General features: G+C 46.9%; 1 protein-coding gene and 3 non-coding genes across 4 annotated transcripts in view; 1 reads left to right on the forward strand and 3 right to left on the reverse strand.

The window, feature by feature from the left end:
• Nucleotides 1–12,102, reverse strand: part of LOC140189166 (uncharacterized) — a 751,862-nt gene that overhangs the window by 377,032 nt on the left and 362,728 nt on the right. The gene's annotated exons all lie outside the window — the stretch shown is intronic.
• Nucleotides 5,651–5,722, reverse strand: trnaq-cug (transfer RNA glutamine (anticodon CUG)). Its single transcript has one exon. It is a non-coding gene; the product is annotated as a tRNA-Gln (tRNA).
• Nucleotides 6,191–6,262, reverse strand: trnaq-uug (transfer RNA glutamine (anticodon UUG)). The gene has a single exon. It is a non-coding gene; the product is annotated as a tRNA-Gln (tRNA).
• On the forward strand, nt 10,391–10,462 carry trnag-ucc (transfer RNA glycine (anticodon UCC)). Its single transcript has one exon. It is a non-coding gene; the product is annotated as a tRNA-Gly (tRNA).

Raw genomic sequence — 12,102 nt, forward strand, 5'->3', positions numbered from 1 at the left:
ACGGCCAGAGTGTTTATTGCTTCCTTTTCCCTTTCACACTGTTCACATTAAATTCTGTGAAATATCGATCTGCTTCAGTGTCTCTCACCTCACACTTGGGCCATATCCGAAGCCGGTGACAGGAAGTCTCAAACCACACAATGATGGACCCAGCAGAGAGAGAGAGAGCAGCTGACCTTGGCCATGAGATTCATTGGTCAGAGTGATTCGGCGAGGCAACAATGTTCCGTTAGAATTCCTATGTATAAACCCTTTTCTCTGTCTCCATCGTGACAGAAGGATCTTGCAAAGTTTGAACAGTGACGTTTTGACATTGGTGGCTTCAGGAGAGGGTAACTTTACTCTCAGTGCGTCTCCAGACTCTATATTCCCAGAGTCTCGAGTCTACATATCTAATTCTCTAGTCTATATTGAGTTGCTTCAATATCCATTCTAAGCTTTTCAAGTCACAAATACCCAGGTTCCCAGCTTTGTGGTTCCATGACTCAGGTCTGCATAACAAATGAGCACTTCAAGTAAGCTCTTCAATTGATTCAACAAATCATCATTGACGTCAGTAGTGTAAATTCTGGAAAAGCCATACTCCAAAAGCTGACCCCTGACTGGAGTGTGCAGATACACAAGTAAAGTAACCTCATGATGAAAGTCATGGTACAGTCATGGTGCAGACTGGGAAAACTGAATTGTCATGTAGCAAATTAACTAGATCTATAGAGAAATAGCTAGCATAGCGATGAAAGAAACCTATCTATGCTGTCTTGATCTGGAAATTGAGTTCATATTCTAATTGTCTCTGGAATAAATTGTGAAAGATAAAACACTATAAGATTTGAAAAGGTTCCTTCTCTTGGTTTCAAGTTTCATGTTTTCAAGGTTTCCCAAGGGCTTTTCTTTATGTTCCTAAGCGTTTTATTTTTCCGGTTGTTTCCAAGGCTTATTCATGTGTTCAGGGTTTCTCAATGTCCTCCCCACCTCGTGAACACCGAAGTCTCTCTCTCTGCCCCGCCTACGGGTTCTTGATCTCAGCCTACTGGGTTTCCCAGGTGTCTCAGTCTCTCGGGATCGCCGAGTCGCCCTTCCTCTCGAGTTCCTCTTGCCTCCCTCTAAAGTTCCCAAGGTCTCTCGAGTCATTCCTGGCTCTCGCGTTTTCAGGTTTTCCTGCGCCATCAGGTGCCAGCTATCGGGAGGAGGTGGTCCTGTAGTGACTGCTTCAGGCATGTGCGGGGCATCAGAGAGCATTGGGCTCTGAGGTTTTTAGACCACCAGAATTGTTTATTAACAACAGTTATCAATGGTTTAACAGCTCCTTTCGTCTTTCTCGAGCGACTCGCTCTTTGTCATGTGGTTTCCTGTGCTTTCTGTTTAAGTTTGTTATGTTAATTTTCATAGGCTCCGGGATTCTGTTATTTCGTTGTTGAAGCAGATGCCCGATCAGCTCCAACCGGAGAGTTCTCATTTTGAATATGATCCCTCTGACGGTGTCACTTGGTCGAGTTACCTCTGTAAAAGCTCTTGTTTCTGTCTCTACATGGCCGTCTTTGCCTCCGATATTGGCAGTGCACACCATGGCAATTGTCTACCAGCATCACTGAAGGACATCTTGGGCAAGTCTCTCATCGGGGACTTCTAGCGCACACAGGTTATGGTGCCTCAGGGGATGCGCATAGAGAGGGGTTTCCTGTCGCAACCACGGATTCGGCAGCGCATCAGATTCGCATTTACGATCGTGAATATGCAAGTGTCAGCTAGTTATTATTTCATTGTGATAGTATTTAACTCCATTCATTCCGTCGTAGAATTTGCCCAGTCTTGGACACAGTACAACAACTCTTTGCTGCCTGTTTGCATTTCGCCTTTGCTGAGAAATTGGCCAGTCAGGTCAATTGACTCTGAAGACTAGCGCTATTCGTATTATTCTTAGTTGTTCTTTTCAGGCGCAGTGTAGGCTTAGTTCACCATTTGATGGTTTTAGCTAACGGCCGTGTTTGGCCTTCTGTTTATTGTTTTCTTTCCCCTTTAACACTATTCTCATTAAAGTCTGTGAAATATCAACCTGTTTCAGTGTCTCTGACTCCGCACTTGGGCCATATCTGAACCCGGCGACACAGAATGCGGATAGAATTTAGGAATAGGATAGCTGTAATCACTGTGAATCGATTACACTGTCAACTTCCCTGTAGCCCGGAAGACAGACAAACAGATAAATCGGCAGATTATAGGCTGATGGAAAAACAACAGAGGAGCTGTAGCGTTTGAATAATCTGCCCAGAATAACTGGGACACCCTTACAGTCCCAGGCTTGATTGGACATTTTTTTTACGCGTGTTCAGGAAGAAACAGTATGTAGATGGTGCACCGGGGAGAGAGACATACCCGATTGGCATTGGAATAGGGCCCAGCAAGATGAGTTTCACTGGGAGAGATTTAATGATCATAATTCTGGAGGTTGTCAGATGGTCGTTGAAGAGGACATGATGGGAACTGCATGTGGATGAACGTAAACTTAGGAAGGCGAATTGCAGCCGAATTGGCAGGAATCGTAGAGAGCGGTCTGAGAGCTGAATGTGTTGGTTAAATCCATGCCTAGCATGTGAGAGTCTCTGGCAGTCCAGCCGGTCAGATTTCAGGGCTTCCCTGTCCCTGTGAGGGAGTAAGAGAGGTCTGGTGACATTCAGGAGCTCAGAGTAATGGGAGATATTGCATTTAGTTTTTTTAAAAAATAAAAACCGTCATATGTCCGGTGTAGCAGCACAAATTGGATGGATCTAGGGGGGAAACATAGTACTACGGAAACAGCAGCACCACTCCAGGACAAAGGCGGGAGTGTTTGCATAGTTAGAAGGTGAGATACAAAATGAATACTTTTCATTGCTGTTTACCAAGGGAAATGTCAGGGAGGAAAGCGAGATCAGGAAAGGGTAGGCTGATATTCTATGATGTGTTGATTCTAAGGAGGAGATTGTGTTGGGTCTCTCAAAGAGTGTTAAGGTGGGTAAATCCTTCGGGGGGGTTTAGTCCATTGGGGGCCACAGACCACATGCATGCAGACATGCAGTTTAAACTGGCATCATGGTCAACAGACACAGAGTGAACCGGGGGGACTCTTCCTGTGCTGTACTGTTCACTGTTTATTGATGAATGATCACAGCACCAGTGGGCAAAGGATCAAATGGAGAGAGTGACGAAACCTTTATTTCTGCTTTGACTGTGGTTCTCATCTGGGACACATAGCCTGCCGAGCTGATGGGAACAGCCATTCAGTGTGTTCAAAGAGGAACTGGACAGGTCCTTCGGGGAAATAGCATGCCGAGCCGTGGGAAGAGACTGGGAAATGGACAGTAGGAATGTAGTACCAAAAGCTTGTATATAATACATTGGTTTACTAGTCTACCCCATTCCACAGTGATCTTTTGCCCACTAATGGTCTGAAAAAGTCAGTGTAGTCTCCAGGAGACTTCTAATCTACCCAAGTGTATATGGCCAGTTCGTGTAATAAGGACACACTTCTGTAAAGGTCTGCCACTACCTTCCAAGCACACTGAGCTGCCGGAGCACAACACAGGTCAGTAAAGACACAGACCAGAACAAGACTCTGATACAAGTACGAAGTTTTATCAAAACGTTCCACCAATGACAAAAGCACAGCACTCTACCTTTGACCTATAGACATCATCAGCATCTTACGGTAAGAGCAAACGCATTTACAACACGAGGCACCGCACTGTAAGAAGATACATCTTTACAACAGTCCGCACCGCTCTGTAAGGACACAGAGCTCTACAACTGTTGGCAGGAAGTTATTAAGACACAGGCCTTGATAATCGTTGATACAAAGACTTTCACAGTGACTGACCAGTACTGAAGTGACAGAGATTGTTATTATACGTAGAAACTAACTGGCTTTGCGCTGTGTAATCAGAGAACTGTAACATTCCTGGAAATATCTTACATTTAACAATAATAAACCCCACTTTGTTCTCCACTCTATGACAGGGACACAGACCCCAGCAACCCCAACATAACTCTGTGGGGACACAGTTTTCCAGTAGCATCCATTTGCTGTACAGATAAAGACAGACATGACACAGTGAAGACACGATCAAACACAGACCAAACTCCGCACACTGTACACCAGCCACTTGCAACACTGGAAGCACACAGAGCAAAGTAATTTGCAATATATAGACCTTCGGTACGGGGACTTAGACCTATGAAATTCTCAGCGCTGTGTGAGTGCACACAGACCTGAACCCACCTTACATTGTGCTCCACCGTTGAAGACTAGTACAACCCCAGCGCTTCAAACACTGAGACTTGTACAACCCTGATAGTGGAGAGCAATACGTGGCCACGGTCAATCACCTCCCTCCAACTGGGATTCTTTCAGGATGGAAGAGAGATTTCACGAAGAGGAAACTAGAGATATTGTGTGCTTCACTTTGCAGAGGTTTTTTATGTTTCAGCAGGAGAAAAAGGAACAGAAAGGTAGGAATGTTATAGAATGTTGTAAAAGCAACAGATAGTGTGTGACTGTAGTTTCCACAATGTTGACTGGGTTCGTACTGTAGAGGCTTAGAGGAACAGAATTTGTTCGCACCCCGGAACGACTTACCAACATTTATAGCCAATTCTACGCAAGTTTGTGCAAATGTCGTTTCGAACGTTGACAAACTTGTGTAGGTGTACAGAGATTATCCTGACTGGTTGCATCATGATCTGTATGGAAGCACCAATGCCACTGAGTGAAGTGGACCGTAAAAAGTTGTGGATGCAGCCAGTCCAGCATAGGTAAAGCCCTCTCCACTATGAGCACATCTGTATGGAGCATTGCCGAAGGAAAGCAGCATCATCATCAAGGACCCCATCATCCAGGCGATGTTCGTTTCTCGATGCTGCCATCAAGAAATTATGCGACCCCTCACGTCCGATAGTACCAGGTTCAGGAATAGCCATTACGCTTCAACGATCAGGCTTTTAAAACAGGGGATAGTTTTAGTCACCCTAAGGATGAGCTCACAATATAACTCTGAAAATCGTCTTCTCCAGATAACCATGAAATACAGAATCAAACAACAACAATGTCGTTGAATGAAAAGTCATCACCTCTCGCCCGCAAGAAAAACGAATTGGAACTCGCAAACCCCAAAATCCCAACGCCACCCTCGCACAACTGTAAGTGATCTCCCACCAGTACACAACATCTGAAATATCAAACCTCTAATCCCCAAGTTCCTCCTACACAGAAAACAGCGTCAATATACATCAAACACCTAACACCTCACCCGCACATAAAAATCTAACAGATCTAACACAGCTAACACGAAAAAAAAACGCCAACAAGAATATTAGCCTTCAACACCACCCCCATTCAGAAAGTAGCAAATAGCCAAGAACGTAAACACAGAGAAAAAAAAAACCTTAAGGAGACCAATATAAATTACCGTCCGCACTAACTATCTTGCATATCTTCGAACTTCGAAAATCAGCGAGGACGTCACGGAGTCCTGCCGTGGGGCCTTCATAGACGAAGACTGGGCTCTTTCTCTTTGCTGGAGGCGGCCTCCCGACCTCCTGGCCGACGCACCCTCCCATGGGGAGTGACCAAAATTGTCACATACAAAACGGGCACCTCACTTGACAGTAAAGAAACAGGTTCCACCGAGACTCGAACTCGGATCGCTGGATTCAGAGTCCAGAGTGCTCACCATTACACCATGGAACCACATATATTTACTGTGAACGATCGTAAGAAACTGAATCGCAAGCTAGCGTGTACTGACACGTGTGAACTTTGACAATAAATTTACTTTAAACATTGCACTTCCTAGACCAATTTCGTGAGGAGAGATTGAGTATGACAAGAGCTTTTCTCTTTGGAGGGAAGCAGGATCGATAACAAAAAAAAACATAAAAAAAACAACTGGAAGAGACCAATATAAACTACCGTCCACACCAACAATCACATATGCCTCAGAATTTCGAAAACAGCCTCTGTCAGCGTCAAGGAGAGCGACAGCTCAAACTCAGTCCTTCCGTGGGGCCTCCCTCCACCGAGACCCGACCTGCCGACCTTCGGGCAAAGCGGCCCTTCGACCTTCCCCCCCCCCCCCCCGACGCGGAGTGATCAAAATTTTCACGAACAATCCAGTGTGTTCACAAATGGACCCGTCACTTGGCAGAACCAGGAAATAAGTTCCACCGAGACTCGAACTCGGATCACTGGATTCAAAGTCCAGAGTGCTCACCATTACACCATGGAACCACAGGTATTCGCTATGAACGACCACAAGAAGATTAATCTTAGGGTAGTATGTGGTGACACGTGTAAATTTTGATAGTAAATTTCAGTTGAACTTTGAACTTCATAGAGAGTGTGTTGTGAGGACATGTTGAGGATGGGAATAGTTTTCTCTTTGGAGAGAAGCAGGATGAGAGGTGACTTAAAAGAGGTGTACAAGATGCTGGAAGGCAAATATCGAGTAGGCAGTCAGAGTATTTGTCTGGGAGCAGAAGTGGCAAAACCGAGTTTAGACAATTTCAAGGTGATAGAGGAATTTAAAGCAATGGGAAATGCTTTAGATTATTTTTTATACACAGAAAATGAATGGCATTCGCATCTAGGGGTAGTGTTAGAAGCAGATATATTCGAGACATTTCAGAGACCTTGCACTGGGGCATGAGCCTTGCACCTGATGATTTTCTGTGGGAAACTATTTTGACAGCCGTCCGCGCCAAATAAGGACACAACCTTGGGGTATTTATTAATCTGAGGGCAATCTGATGAGAACTCTGTTTGTCAGGAAACGGGGAAAGTGGAGACTGTGAGCTGCTGAGATTGGGTAAACTCACATCTGACCTGTGGGATTCATTTAAAGTTGAGCAGTTCAGTAATGTTGAAAATTTAGCTAAAAAGGAAAATGAATCTTGAGGAAAGTTTAGGAAGTGGATATTGGACAATGCCCTCGATAAATATACAGCAATATGCAAATTAAACAGAGAATCTGTAGTGCCGAATGATGCTGGTGAGTGGGAATGATTTAGCAAAGCAAGACTGGGGAAATAACATTGCAATTTGCACACACATTAAAAACAAGAGGGACATCACAGGGCAGGTCGGAAAGTAGAACAACTCAGGGGCAGAGGAGAGAACGTATGCCTGGAGCCTGAGGAAGTGGGGAAAGCACGAAATGAATATTTCACGTCAGTATTCCTCAAACAAAAAGCGATGCAGTAAAGAATTTTCAGAAAGGATACTCTGCTATTCCAGTGCACGTTGACAACAAGCTGCGGGAGCGTTGGGACTCTCACCAGGACTGGATGGGATACATCCCCGGCTATTGAGTGAATGAGGCAAGATAGCAGATATCTGGAAACTTCACCGAGATCTTTGTAGTCTCTTTTTAATTGCACATTTTTTTATTTCAAAAATACTTCATTCAAAAATAAAATTATGTACAATAAACCATTCAATATCTCTCAATCCTTCAGAGATGTTTCCATTCCAGGCTCCATATTTGCACTTTTAGCCACCCAAGTGGCTGTCTGTTGTTTACTCTTTCCACACCATTTTTGAGGGGCATACTCCCCGCTCCCGACCCCTCCCACTCCCGCGGGAGAAGAACCCTAAACAGTGCTCCTTCCCCACCGGGCCCTTGCGGTGGCTGCACCGAGTTTCAGTGCGTCCCTCAGCACGTACTTCTGCAGCCGAGAATGTGCCAGTCGGCAGCATTCTCCCAAGGACATCTCTATGTTCTTGTAGACCATCAACTTTCGGGCCGAGCAAAGAGCGTCTTTCATTGAGTTGATAATCTGCCAGCAGCACCGGATGTTGGTCTCCGTGTGCGTCCCCGGGAACAGCCCGTAGATCAGAGAGTCCTCTGTTACGCAGCTGCTGGGGATGAAACGTGCCACTAGCCCGTCCATCCGCCTCCACATCCTCTGTGCGAACTGATAGTATGCAAGGAGGTGGGTCACAGACTCCTCCTCACTGTAGTTCTCCCGTGGGCAGTGGGGTGTGGAAACGACGTTCCGGGCGTACAGGAGGGATTTGACTGAGAGAGCCCCTCTCACCGCCAGCCAGGCGAGGTCCTGGTGCCTGTTGGTGAGATCTGGCGATGAGGCATTTTGCCAGATGAACTGGATGGTCTGCTTAGGGAACCACTACACTGTGTCCATCACGTCCTTCTCCTGCAGGCACTGCAGGACATTACGTGCCGACCACTGCCTGATGACCCTGTATTCAAAGGCGTTCTCCTGGAAGAACTGTTATAAAAATGACAGGTATGGCGGCAACGACCAGCTGACCGGGGCGTTGCGCGGGAGTGGGGCCAGACTTATCCGTTGTAGCCAGGGCGACAAGTAGAACCTGGGAACATAGTGGTACTTGGTCCCCACATATCTGGGTTCTACACATAACCTGATGCAGCCACACACAAAGCTGGCTATCAGGGTGAGGGGGACAATGGGGACGTTCTTGCCTCCATTGTCCAGGGACTTGTGCATGACGGTCCGCCTGACCCGCTCCATCTTGGACCCCCAGACGAATCTGAAGACAGCTCAGGTGATTTCCGACCTGTAGGAGCGGGGGACGAGCCACACCTGCGCCAGGTACAGCAGCCCTGAGAGCACCTCACATCTGATGACCAGGTTCTTGCCCGTTATCGATAGGGAGCGCCCTCCCCACAGTCCCAGTTTCTGTGTCACCTTGGCAGTCCGCTCCTGCCAGTTCCTGTTGCTTGCCTCGGCCCCTCAAAACCAGATCCCCAACACCTTCACGTGGTCAGACCTGATGGTGAAGGGGACACTGGACCGTTCGGGCCAGTTGCCGAAGAGCATGGCTTCGCTCTTCGCGCGGCTGACCCTGGCCCCCGAAGCTAGCTCAAACCGTTCGCAGATGCCAATCAGCCTGCGAACTGACCTCGGATCAGAGCAGAAGATGGTGACATCGTCCATGTACAGCGAGGTTTTCACTTGGGTCCCTCCACTGCCTGGCAGCGTCTCCCTTCTTATGACCTCATCAATCCTGATGGCTTCGGCAAAGGGCTCTATGCAGCAGACAAACAAGACAGGGGAGAGGAGACAGCCCTACCTGACTCCAGACCTGATGGGGAAGCTATCTGTTTCCCACCCGTTGACCTGGACTGCACTACGGATGTCTGTGTAGAGCAGTCTGATCCAATTCCGGATTCCCTCATCAAATCCCATTTTGGAGAGCACATTCCCCATGTACGTATGCGATATCCTGTTGAAGGCTTTCTCCTGGTCCAAGCATGACCAGGCAGGCGTCACCACCCCTCTGTCCTGCACGGAGGCGATGGTGTCCCTCAGCAGCGCGAGGCTGTCTGAGATCTTCCTGCCCGGTACAGCGCAGGTTTGATCCGGGTGGATCACCTGTCCCAGAGGAGACTTGACGCTGTTGGCGATAGCCTTGAACAGGGTTTTGTAGTCTACATTCAGGAGAGAGATGGGCCTCCAATTCCTAATGTTCTCTCTTTCCCCTTCTGCTTAGATGAGGGTGATGATGCCCTTCCTCATGGACTCTGACTTGCAGCCGGCCAGACGCATGGCGTTGTACGCTTCCAGCAGGTCTGGGCCCATCCAGTTCCACAGAGCCGAGTACAACTCAGCCGGTAAGCCGTCGCTTCAGGAGTTTTACTTGACTCAAAGGAACGGACGGAGCCTGTCAGCTTGTCCAGGGTCAGTGACTGGTCCAGACTCTCTCGCATGCCGTCGTCTAAGACCTCTGATAGCGGTCAGGAAGCTGCGGGAGGCTGTTGAGTCTGTGACCTTTTCGCCGTGCAGACCGGCAGAGAAGGTCCTGCAGATCCTCAATATGTCGGTCTGCGAGGACGGGACTGAGCCGTCCTCTACCATAAGGTTGTGGATCACAGAGCTCCCACTGTGCACCTTCTGGAAGAAGAAGCGTGAGCACGTCTCGTCCTGCTCCACGGTTTGGACCCTTGATCGGAAGATGATCTTGGAGGATTCGGCGGCGAGGTGCTGGGCTTGTCGGCCCTTCACCTCTCGCAGTTCCTCATTGATATCCACCCCGTTAAACTGGAGAAGGAGAAGTTGCTGCAACTCTCTCTGGATTTACACAGTTCCTTCTGCTCCTGCCTTGCTTTCTGGATACCCCTGCCCATGAAGAACCTGTTGATGTTCTCCTTGATGGCTTCCCACCAGAGAACTAGGGAATCAAAGAAGGCTTTTAAGGTTCTCCAACCTCTATCCTCCATCTCTAGTTCCACGATGTTCTCTGGGATCAGCAGCTTTACGTTCAGCTTCCACGCAGAGTGAGGAATGATCCGACAGAAAGCAGCTCAGGGACTGATCGAGTCACATGGAACTATGGGAGACACCTCAGTACTCCAAACATTTGCAACATTATTGAGAGATGGTGGTATAGTAGTAAGCATAGCTGCCTTCCAAGCAGTTGACCCGGGTTCGATTCCCGGCCATCGCAGGTTGTACAATTTAGAGTACTTAACAAATAAACCTCTGACATAGACACGATCTACGTAGAACTGCAAGGGCCAATTAATCACGGTGTGAGTGTAAAATTGATTCATTAATTATCATTCATTAGGAATGGAATTAACGTCCCTCAAGAGTTTCCCGTTAAATCCTTTTCAGAATCTATTGCATATTCTACAAGAAAAGACACTTCACAGGAAGGATCGGCAGAATTTGTAAAGCGTTGCCGGCCGGGTTGTTGCCTGATTAAAGTGTTTGAGCTGGTTTGCCTTCTTTGCAGTGTTAGAGCCTCAGAGGAAATTGACCGAATTATGAAGTATAAAGCTATGAGAGACATAGATTGGGCAGATAGTCAGAATTGGTTTCCCAGGGTAGGAATTTGAAATTCTAGCGGGGACGAAATTTAATGTTGAAGTGGGAGAGAGTTTAAAGAACTAAGAACATAAGAAATAGGAGTCGGCCATTCGGCCCATCGAGCCTGCCCCGCCATTCAATAAGATCATAGCTGTTCTGTCCTTAAACTCAGCTCCATCTACTCTCCTTTCCCCATAAACCTTAATTCCATAACTATGTAAAAACCTATCTAACTACATCTGAAATATATTTAGTGAAGAAGCTTAAACTGTTTCCCTGGGCAGAGAATTCCACAGATTCGCCACTCTCTGGGAAAAAGCAGTTTCTCCTCATCTCCGTCCTAAATCTTCTCCCCTGAATCCTGAGGCATTTTCCCCTAGTTGTAGTCTCACCTACCAATGGAAACAACTTTCCTACTTTTATCTTATCTATCCCTTTCAAAAGTTTGTATGTTTCTATAAGATTCCCTAATATTCTTCTGAATTCCAGTGAGTATAGTCCCAGGCGACTCAATCTCTCCTCATAGGTTAACCGCTTTATCTCTCGACTCCTGGTGAACCTCCTCTGCACTGCCTCCAAAGCCAGTATAACCTCCCCCAAATATGAAGACCAGAACTGCATACAGCACTCCAGGTGCGGCCTTACCAGTACGCTGTGTAGTTGCAGCATGACCTTCCTGGTCTTGAATTCAATCCCTCTATCAATGAAGGCCAACATTCCGTTTGCCTTTTTAATAACCTGTTGTACCTGCAAGCCAACTTTTTGCGATTCATGCACAAACACTGACAAGTCCCTCTGCACAACAGCATGCTGCAATCTTTCACTATTTAAATAATAATCTGCTCTTCTATTATTCCTTCCAAAGTGGACAATCTCGCATTTACTAACGTTGTATTCCATCTACCAGACCTTGGCCCACTCATTTAACATATCTATATCCCTCTGCAGACTCTCCACATCCTCTGTACAATTTGCTTCTCCACTCAATTTAGTGTCATCAGTAAATTTTGCTACGCTACACACAGTCTCCTCTTCCAAATCATCAATATAAATGCTAAACAGCTGCGGGCCCAGCACCAACCCCTGCGGCACCCCACTCACCACTGACTGTCAACCAGAGATACATCCACTCAGACCAACTCTCTGCCTTCTATTGGTTAACCAATCCACTATCCATTCCAATACACTTCCTCCGACTCCAGGCATCTGTATCTTATTTATAATTGTCTTGTACAGCAGCTTATCGAACGCCTTCTGGAAATTCAAGTATACGAC

Source organism: Mobula birostris, chromosome 28, assembly GCF_030028105.1.
Source record: "Mobula birostris isolate sMobBir1 chromosome 28, sMobBir1.hap1, whole genome shotgun sequence".
Lineage (NCBI taxonomy): Eukaryota > Metazoa > Chordata > Chondrichthyes > Myliobatiformes > Myliobatidae > Mobula > Mobula birostris.